This window comes from Rhagoletis pomonella, unplaced genomic scaffold (genome assembly GCF_013731165.1).
Source record: "Rhagoletis pomonella isolate Grant_MI unplaced genomic scaffold, Rhpom_1.0 Rhpom_scaffold_02136, whole genome shotgun sequence".
NCBI classification, from domain to species: Eukaryota; Metazoa; Arthropoda; class Insecta; order Diptera; family Tephritidae; genus Rhagoletis; species Rhagoletis pomonella.
The window spans coordinates 9,111-18,914 of NW_023460690.1; positions in this window are offsets into that span (position 1 = coordinate 9,111).

The following is a 9,804-nucleotide window of genomic DNA, read 5'->3' on the forward strand; positions in this document are numbered from 1 at the left end:
TTCGTCACTCGAAAATTTTACCTCAAAGAGGTGTTTTATTTGATATATTAATCACCCAAAACTCACAAAAGCTCAGAAATTGTACCATCTCCGGTATAAAACCCAAGGCAAAGCCAGCCAAATAGTGAAGCAATTCCCACTGAGCGATGATAATTTTGATCTCGCCTGGGAAGCCTTACGGTCTCGTTATGAAAATAAGAGAGTATTAGTTGACTACCAAATACGCACGATTGAGAGAATACAAAGGTTGCGCCGATCTCGGACCGCTATTCCTCTCTTAACGAATTTGACAGAATCGTTGTTTGCATGACGTCACACTGGTGCAACTTGTTTACATTTTCCTTGCAACATTTTTTCTTCTTCTTCCATTCTTGCTCACGTTTTGGCATTTCTCTCTCGCAATTGCACCAGTGTGACGTCACACAAAAGTTATTCTCAAAAATCCTCTCTGATCGGCGCAATCTTGTATTCTATCATTCTTGCCAAATACGTATTCCCATGAACTTAAAGGCTATTCAAGTGGAGAATAGTGAAGATATTCAACAACTCCAATCATCAGTGAATAACTGTCTCCAAATTCTCGCCACCCAACAAGTCTCCACAGAGAGCTGGGACACCATAATAATTTCCCTCGTCACCTAAAAACTTTCTGAGAAAACTGTAGCTCTGTGGGAGCAATCTCTCAGTTCCAGGAAAGACCTTCCGAACTGGTCCCAAATGAACGAGTTCCTAACCACTCGATATGAATTGGTCGAAAGGGGTGATCAATGGCGCCCAGCCAAACCAAGACCCAATCCCCAAAATTCCATTTTATTTAGAACACCTCAACCGCACAACCTATCCCCCTTTAAACCTCCTCACTTTCAACACTCGCATAATAGATCATCAACGCAAGTACAATCGCATGTGACAGAACAGCGTACGATGTATAAATGTCCCATGTGCAAAGATTCCTCGCACTCATTGTGGAACTGCCAGAGATTCCGTAAATTGTCAGTTCAAGATCGCAGAAAATTCGTAAGAGAAAACAACATGTGCTTTAACTGCTTCTCTCAGTCACAATCTCTGAAAGATTATCCAAGTACTCAAACATGCTCCAACTGTCGAGAAAGACACAACTCAGTGCTTCACTATAGCACAGCCCCTCCGCCAAAAGGCAAGACTCTCGAGTACAAAGGACTACATCGGAGGTAGCGATCCCTGAACCTTAACCTGCAAGTCCCACAAGAAGCGGAAGAACAAGATAATTTACCATCAAGTTCTAATGGAACCAGAGTACAATCGTACTACTCTGAAAATGAGAGTAAATTCCTTCTCCCTACAGCCATATTCTCAATAGAACAGAGAGGAGAACTCTTTAAACTCCGAGCTCTCATCGATCAGGGCTCAGAGCGGAACTTCATTTATTCTAAGGCCCAAAACAAACTGAGACTACCATGTCAAAGCTCGAACTTTGAGAACTCCGGCATGGGAGGGACAGTAGTTCAGACTTCGAACAAAATCTGTTCTCTGGTCTTAGTCTCCTCCGACTTGGCTACGAAAGTCACCGCTCAAGCAATTGTGCTACCCCAACTAACCAAAATACTCCCAAGATTCCAGCCAACGCGCGAACAACGCGAGAAGTGGTCTCATATTAAGCCAGCTAACCCCGATTGTCATTTCCCATCTCAAATCGACCTAGTGATAGCCAGCGATCTCATCCCGCAAATCATGCTTGAAGGCACGGAGCATATCTCAAAAAATCTGTTAGCACAAAATACTATTTTTGGCCGGATTTTGAGCGGACGAATCCCTACTAATGTGGTATCCTTCTCCACGCAAGTGGAACAAAACTCCAACAAATTTCTGGAATTCCAACTACGAAAGTTCTGGGAGGTACCCAACCGACACCCAACCTCACGAGTCCTGAAGATAAGCTATGTGAGGAATTATACCAATCCACTACATCGCGCACACCTGAAGGTCGCTACGTAGTCCGGCTCCCTTTCAAGCCAAGTTTCCCAAAGAAAATCTCTCTTGATCAATCTCGCACCACAGCTCTCCAGCAATTTTTCAGTATGGAGAGAAGTCTTCAAAAAAAGGTGACCTAAAACCCCCGTATGATAATGTCTTAGGGGAATATCTCACCCTAAATCATATGAAAGAAACAACTTCCTATGCAAAATCTTCAGAAGGCAAATATTATTCCTTCTATCTCCCCCGCCACGCGGTGGTCAAACCCGAAAAAAGAACCACCAAGGTACGTGTCGTATTTAATGCATCACGAAGATCAGGTTCCGGACTCTCTCTTAATGATGCTCTCTATACCGGACCAACACTTCAACCCGATCTGATGATATTAATCCTCAAACGGCGCATGTATCAGTTTGTGTTCAATGGCGATGTATAAAAAATGTATCGTCAGATACTTTTACATAAAGACCACCAGAATTACCAGAGAATTATATTTAAATCATCTCCAAGCAGCCCCATTCGAGACTACAGGTTAAAACCGTGACATTCGGTGTAAATTGTGCACCATTTCTTGGAATACGCACTCTTCACCAACTCTCCGATGATGTAAAAATAACACATCCCTTGGCGGTGCCAATACTAAAAAACCGAAACGACATACTTTCGGGAGGTCATGACCTCATCTCAGCAACTAGATCTCTCTCCCAAGTCATTCAAGCTCTAAACTCCGCTGGCTTCCCCTTAAAAAAGATCACGGCGAACCATCCTGATTTGCTCAAAGACATAAAAAAGGAGGACTTGCTTGATAGCAACTTTCTCGAATTCGAAAAAGCAAGTACCACCAAAACCCTCGGGATTCAATGGAATGCCATCACTGACTCCTTCTCTTACACCATTGAATCCATCTCAGCCTCGTCAGCAAGCACCAAGCGACAAATTCTCTCTTCGGTCGCAAAACTTTTCGACCCCGCAGGATGGCTCTCGCCAATAATGATTCAAGCCAAAGTCCTCTTACAAGAGCTATGGGTCGATGGAACTGACTGGGGTGAGCAAGTCAAACCCCTTCGTCTCCACAAATGGTTGCAGTTTGCGAACAATTTAGAATCCATCCCGGCCAACAAGTGGAGCTACATTAATTCTGCGACGCTTCAGAAAAAGCGTATTGCGCAACCATATATGTCCGAACCACACAAGGTGAACGAGTCTCTTCTCACCTGCTAGTGTCCAAAGGCAAAGTTGCGCCTCTCAGAACCATCACCCTACCTCGCCTCGAATTATGTGGTGCTCTCCTTCTAGCTAACTTGGTATCATCTATCCAATCGCAACTTGGTTTCTCGGATCGAAAATTGACCATGTGGTCAGATTCGGAAATCGGCCTGGCCTGGCTGGAAAAACCGCCCCACGCCTGGAAAGCCTACGTCTCGAACCGCACAGCGAAAATCATTGATCTGGTAGGAAACTCGACTTGGAGGCAAATACGCAGCAGCGAAAATCCCGCGGATATGGGAACGAGAGGATGCATACCCCTCGACTTAGCCTCCTCTTCTCTGTGGTGGCATGGGCCCAACTGGCTAACCCAACCACCCGACACCTGGCCAAAATCCGCTACGCGCTCCATTAACCCACCGGAAGTCCGTCGAGTCGACGCCTTTCACACTGCCGAAGATGATACCGACATTTTAGATCGCTTCTCGTCTTTTGCCCGCATGATTAAAGTTATGGCATATGTCTTCAAATTTTTAGATCGCTTAAAGAACCGAAATCAAGCCGCCCAGGATCCTCTCCCATTATCCCTATCGCACAATGATCTCCGCCCCACCAAACGTCGTCTCATTGCCTTAACACAAAACCGTTACTTCCCCCGCGAAATTTCATGCTTATCGCAGTCAGTGCCAATCCCTAAGAAAAGCCCATTGCTAGGTCTCAACTCCTTTCTAGACAAATGTGGGTTGCTCCGGGTCAATGGGCGTTTGGCCCACTCCACTCTTAGCTATAATGAGCGTCATCCCCTCATTATACCCGAAAAATCTCGATTTGCTGCTCTCTACCTTCGTTTTCTCAACGAGCTCCTCTTACACGCAGAAATTCGGCTCATGCAGCAAATGATAAGACCGGAATTCAACATTCCCTGACTCAAGCCTCTTATAAAAAGGTGCATTTTTCAATGTAAAGCTTGCACCGCCCACAAGCATCAAACGCGCTCTCAAATCATGGCGGCGTTGCCACCAGAGCGTTGCAGTTACGCTCCGCCTTTCACCACCACCGGTGTAGATTTTGCTGGGCCTTTTCAAGTAAAAGCCTCCACGCTCAGGTCCTCCACCATTGTGAAAAGCTACGTGGCCGTATTTGTGTGTTTCACGACAAAGGCGGTTCACCTTGAGCTGTGCTCTGATTTAACAACAAACGCATTTCTCGCCGCGTTTGCCCCTTTTGTTGAGGCTATCCAGCAAGAATGATGAGCGACAATGGCACTACTTCCATTGGAGCCAAAAGAGCAACAGAGAAGGAATTCTGTAGTTTCCTGCAAGAAGTATCTCAAGACATCGTCAAGCAATACTCTCCCCAAGGCACTGATTGGAGATTTATCCCCCCTGGCAGCCCTCACATGGGCGGATTATGGGAATCCGCCGTCAAAAGCTTCAAGTTACATCTCAAACGAACTGCTGGAGCACACAAATTCACGTTTGAAGAATTCACCACTCTTTTAGATAGGATCGAAGCGGTATTAAATTCCCGTCCCATCTCCGCTCTCTCCCAAGATCCAACAGAGTTCACGGCCTTCACCCCTGGCCATTTCTAAGGAAAACTGCCCTCCTGTCTCTTCCGGAAGTAGATCATAGCAATTTGTCTCTCCTCAATAGGTGGGAAAGAGTTAAAGTTTTGCACCATCAATTCAGCCGCCGTTGGAAGGAAGATTTTCTCAAAGACCTTCAGAAACGTTATAGGTGGAAATACACTAAAGTTTCACCGAAAGCTGGAGAATGCGTCCTCATTATAGATGATACGTTGCCGCCCACTGAGTGGCGTCTTGGGCGCATCGAAACGACCCATCCCGGTCCAGATGGACATATTCGCATACATTTGTTTATCACAGTTACTTGACAGGCAATATACGTATATGCTTATCCCTCTGTCTTCTTAACAAGTGTTTAACATCCCACTATTAACCTACTCGAAAAACCCCTATTTGCAGATGGAGATTGATATCCCTCAGCCCGCATCACGCAGATCGTTGACGGCAAGGGCGCTCGCGCCCGTAAGTGAACCTGTACGCGCCACAGAGACCGCCGCGGAACAACTTCCCCCGGACCACACGCCCGTAACAAACTTCCAGCAGTGCCGTCTATGTACGCGCCACCACGCTATCCGAGTATGCAGCGTTTTCCGGGCCCTACAGCCCCAGCAGAGGCTTACCATCGCGCGCGCGCACCGATATTGCACGAATTGCCTCGCGCTCTCACACCGGACCGTGTACTGTTCCTCCAATGGGAACTGCCGAACGTGTGGACAGTTCCACCATACGCTTCTGCACCGCAGCGCGGCCAACGCATCTAGTCGCCGAACCGTGCACTCAGCACAACCTCCAAAGGGAGTCCATCGTACAAGAAACACATTTATGAAATTTCAGCGCAATCACCGCGCTGCCATCAATGGCCCTCGTTTTCGCCGCGGTGCACCGCAGAACCCACGCTCCGTTCAACGCAGGCAACACATCGTGCAGCGCAAACAACGCCCCGTGCAACGCAGTCATCGCAGCGCCTATCAAGGCAAGGCCAATAAGCTACTGGTGCACGAAGCCATGCGCACCCTCAAAGAGTTGAAGGATGTACTAGCCGCTTAGCGCGTCTAGGCGGGGCAGGATGGCTACGCGAGTATAGCCCAGCGAGTCACATCAGTATTTGAATTAAGTTTTCGAATTGTATTGAATTGAATTGTATTTTAATGAATTTCACCTTTTTTGAATTTAAAATGTATATACATCCTACATATATAAACATGTCATGCGTGAATACCACCAGTTATGTTGTAAGGCGTTGGCAACGCGCTTGCGCGTACATCACAAAAAGCTGACAGATGTGCAACCTTGTTGTTTTTGCTTTGACAATCATTGTTTTTTATTTTCTCTCACGTCGAATTTTGCGGTTGCCTCGAAAATTGGAATTTTTATCTATATATCTATATCGCTATATATTTCGCGAACGTTTACAAGCATTTAAAAAAATAGAATTTGTGCACCATTTTTGTAAATAAACGCTCAATCCTGCGCGACGAAACACTTAGCAAAATCCCGTCGTGTTTTCATTCTCAAAGTTTGTGTTTTACATAAGGGCCGCCTCGTGTATTCCGCGTACCCCCAGCAAACGGATATCGATCGCCGTAAATCTGGAGCCTCTGTCCAACCGATCCCGTAGCAACCGCCTTACCGCCAGCAAGCCAACCACATCGCCAGCAGTCACTTCATCGTCCGCAGCTACTTCATCGCCAGCACCTAGCTCCCATCCAGCGCACCACCGCCGCCAGCAGCTATACCGCCAGCAACTACGCGTTCAACTCTACTCGCTACAGTCCATCGCAAGCAATTTAACAGAGCCCTACCGAAAGCCATCACCCAGGGCTCAAAAAGTGCCCAATTAAATACAACCCGGTTGCGGCAATCGTGTGATGGTTCGATTGGCAATCATGTGTCGATGAAAATTTCAAAATTTCGGCAATATTTATTGCGTTCTTGTGCGGCAATTGAAGTGAATAATACACAACAATATTTAGGCTGTTTATTATGAAATGAACATCCTTGTTTCACGCCCACTTATAATTACATGTGTATATCTTGGTAACCGGTCCAGTTGTTGGCCTTGGTACAATATGCCAAATGGCTGACAATTTTGAATATCGGAGAGTAACCCCGCCCACATCCCATATAACGGTACTTTAGAAAAATATGAAATCTTCGATAAATCAGTAAATACTAAAGCTAATTTATTTAAAATTGATGCTTGCAATGATTCCTTACCAAGAAATACGTTTATGATACAATTTGGGAATCGGGCGTGACGCCGACCATTTATGATCACCAGGGAACGGATTTGTAGGACCTAAAAACCTATAAAAAAAGGCAAAATAAAGTAACGAAATAGGCTGGAAAAGGCAAAATAAAATAGCGAAAAAGGCATGAAAAGGCACTAGGTATTGTAAAAAAGGCAAAAAAAGGCAAAATAAAATAGCGAAAAAGGCAGGAAAAGGCAAAAAAAAGGTATTGCAAAAAAAGCAAAATAAGGCACTAACAAAATACAGAAAATACGAAGAACAATCAAAAAATATATATTTTTTTTAAATGTTTATATTACAAGTAAAAAGAGAAAAGCTATGAACTAGTTTCATTATATGAAAAATTTGTACTTTGAATCTTTGACTATTTTATCTTTTCGAGTTTCTAACTCATAAAACTTTAATCTGTATAGTTGTAGTAAAATTGAACCACAATATGCATTTTGAAGTTTTCTGGCAGCATTTTCATTCGATTTTCGCGAAGAAAAGCCTTGAATGTACTAAATGTGCGCTTGACGTAAGGTGATACAAGTGGAGCCCAATTTAAATATGGAACGTTTGAAACGTTCATATTATCAGGAATAAGGGCGTTTTCCTAGCCCTTTACAATTTTATCCACACCCCTTATTGTCTCTAAGCCTACGTTAGCTGAGAAAACGGCTTTGAATTTTTCCAACACCAGTTTGGCAAGAGGTCCCTGCGCTTCTGTAAGCCGCATGGGCATGTGTATATTTTTTAATCTTAAAAAAAAAAAATTGTAAATGCTATAATCACTTTTTTAAAGGTAGAAAAGGCAAAAAAAGGCAAATATCTTAAAAAAGGCAAAAAAAAGGCAACATCAAATGTGTATATATGGAATCAGGGAAAGCTAAATCGTGGACATTCTTAATCGAATATACTCTATCTCTTTAGCAGAAAAAAAGGCAATTTCCATAAAATCCGTTCCCTGATGATCACATATATCATCGTTTAAAGTACAAAACCGCGTATCGTCATTCTGCAAAACCGCGTAACTGGCATTAGCTGCCAAAAATTGGATTTTCTCACACAAGCTCTTGGCTCAATCCTTATCCATTCGTCCTGAAATATACTGGCCAGGTATGCGATTTCTTTATAAAAAAGAGAACCATTTTGAAATATGAGTGTTTTTACTCTATAGAAGATAATTAACATAATTCACATACGCGGTTTTGCATTATCTTGATACGCGGTTTTGTACTTTAAACGACGATATGTATCTCGGTAACCGTTATATCAATTCGTACAAAACTCGGTATGGTTATTGTGCTTGCCACATAAAATTGACGTTGAAAATTATTGAAATCGGACTAAATTAGGCCACTTTTCATAGAACGGTAAACTTCAGAAATGCTTGAAATTTCTATATTTCGAAATTTAAGGACGCTAATTTACGCAAAATTGATGTTAACAACAATCCCTTGACAATAAGTAACATTATTTGGAATTTTGGAAAATGAGCGTGATACCGCCCACATATGACTATACAAGTTTATCTCATTATATCTAACTGAACGTTCTATCGAAGATGTTTAAAATGGGGGTAAAACCACCTCTGCTTACCACGGTAGTTTTCGGAAAGGTGAAAAACATATATTTGATACCCTCGTCAGGTATTTAATGTTAGGCTCCACCCGAACTTAAACTTTTTTACTTGTTTTTCTTTCAGCTTAAACATGGAGTCCGATGGAATCTTTGCTGCGATATATACCACCATTTATACCACCACAAGCAAAACTAATCCGAGAAGAATACGAAAGATTTTTTATGCCACACATTGGCGAACTGCCATGACAGCATACATTTATTTAAAAAAAACTTAAAAGTTTAAAACAGCCCACGACAAAACGGTAGAACCTCAAAATGTTGACCAGTTTTGACAATTTTTCTTCTATTTGTTTGGTCTTCATTATTTTTCTTTAAAAGTGCATATAGCTCATTGTCTAACAAAAACCGCATACATCCAAATTGTAAGCTTTATACAGAAATTATAAAAATTTCTTAAAATTTGGAACACAATTCCACGGTTTTTAATTTGGATTTCTAGAAAAAAAATTGTTATTCACTTTTATACCTTATTAAAATTTAGTACAATAAGGTGCAAGTTTGAAGTTGCTAAAAAACCCTGGAAAACGTAGGCAACGAGCTATGGTTGATACGAAAAAATTAACATTAAACAAACGGAAGAAAAAAGACAAGACTGATCAAAATGTTGCGGCGCTATCTTTTGTTGCGAGCTGTACATCTTAATATGTATATAAAAATCCCGTGTCACTGTGTTCGTTTACGCTAATCTCCGAAACCGCTTAACCGATTTCAATGAAATTTTGTGCGTGTGTATTTTTGGTACCAACTTAAAAGGTAGGATAGTTTCGGACCCGAGGAAAAAGTATTTTTTTCATCGAAATTTTTCGTATGCTTCCCGCAACGTTCTTAAAAATCCCATGTCGCTGTGTTCGTTTACGCGAACTACAAACTGCCCATATCCGAAGCGGGAGTTTTCCAAAGTTATTCTCGGCTACGCCTCATATGTATGTTTTTTTATGTTGGGGATAAATAGAGATAGGATCAAAATAATGTAGTACGTATTTATACATATAAACATGCGCACATCAACAGCAACAAAAAATTTACCGTTTGGACACCATCCAATGTTATCCATTACCCTGGCTGATGTTTGAACCGTAACCAGAGATCGTTTTTTTTGAAAGGTAGTGAACAATATTTATTTAATAACAATATTTTGTAAATTTCGATATCAAATGAAACGTAATAGGCGGCATACAC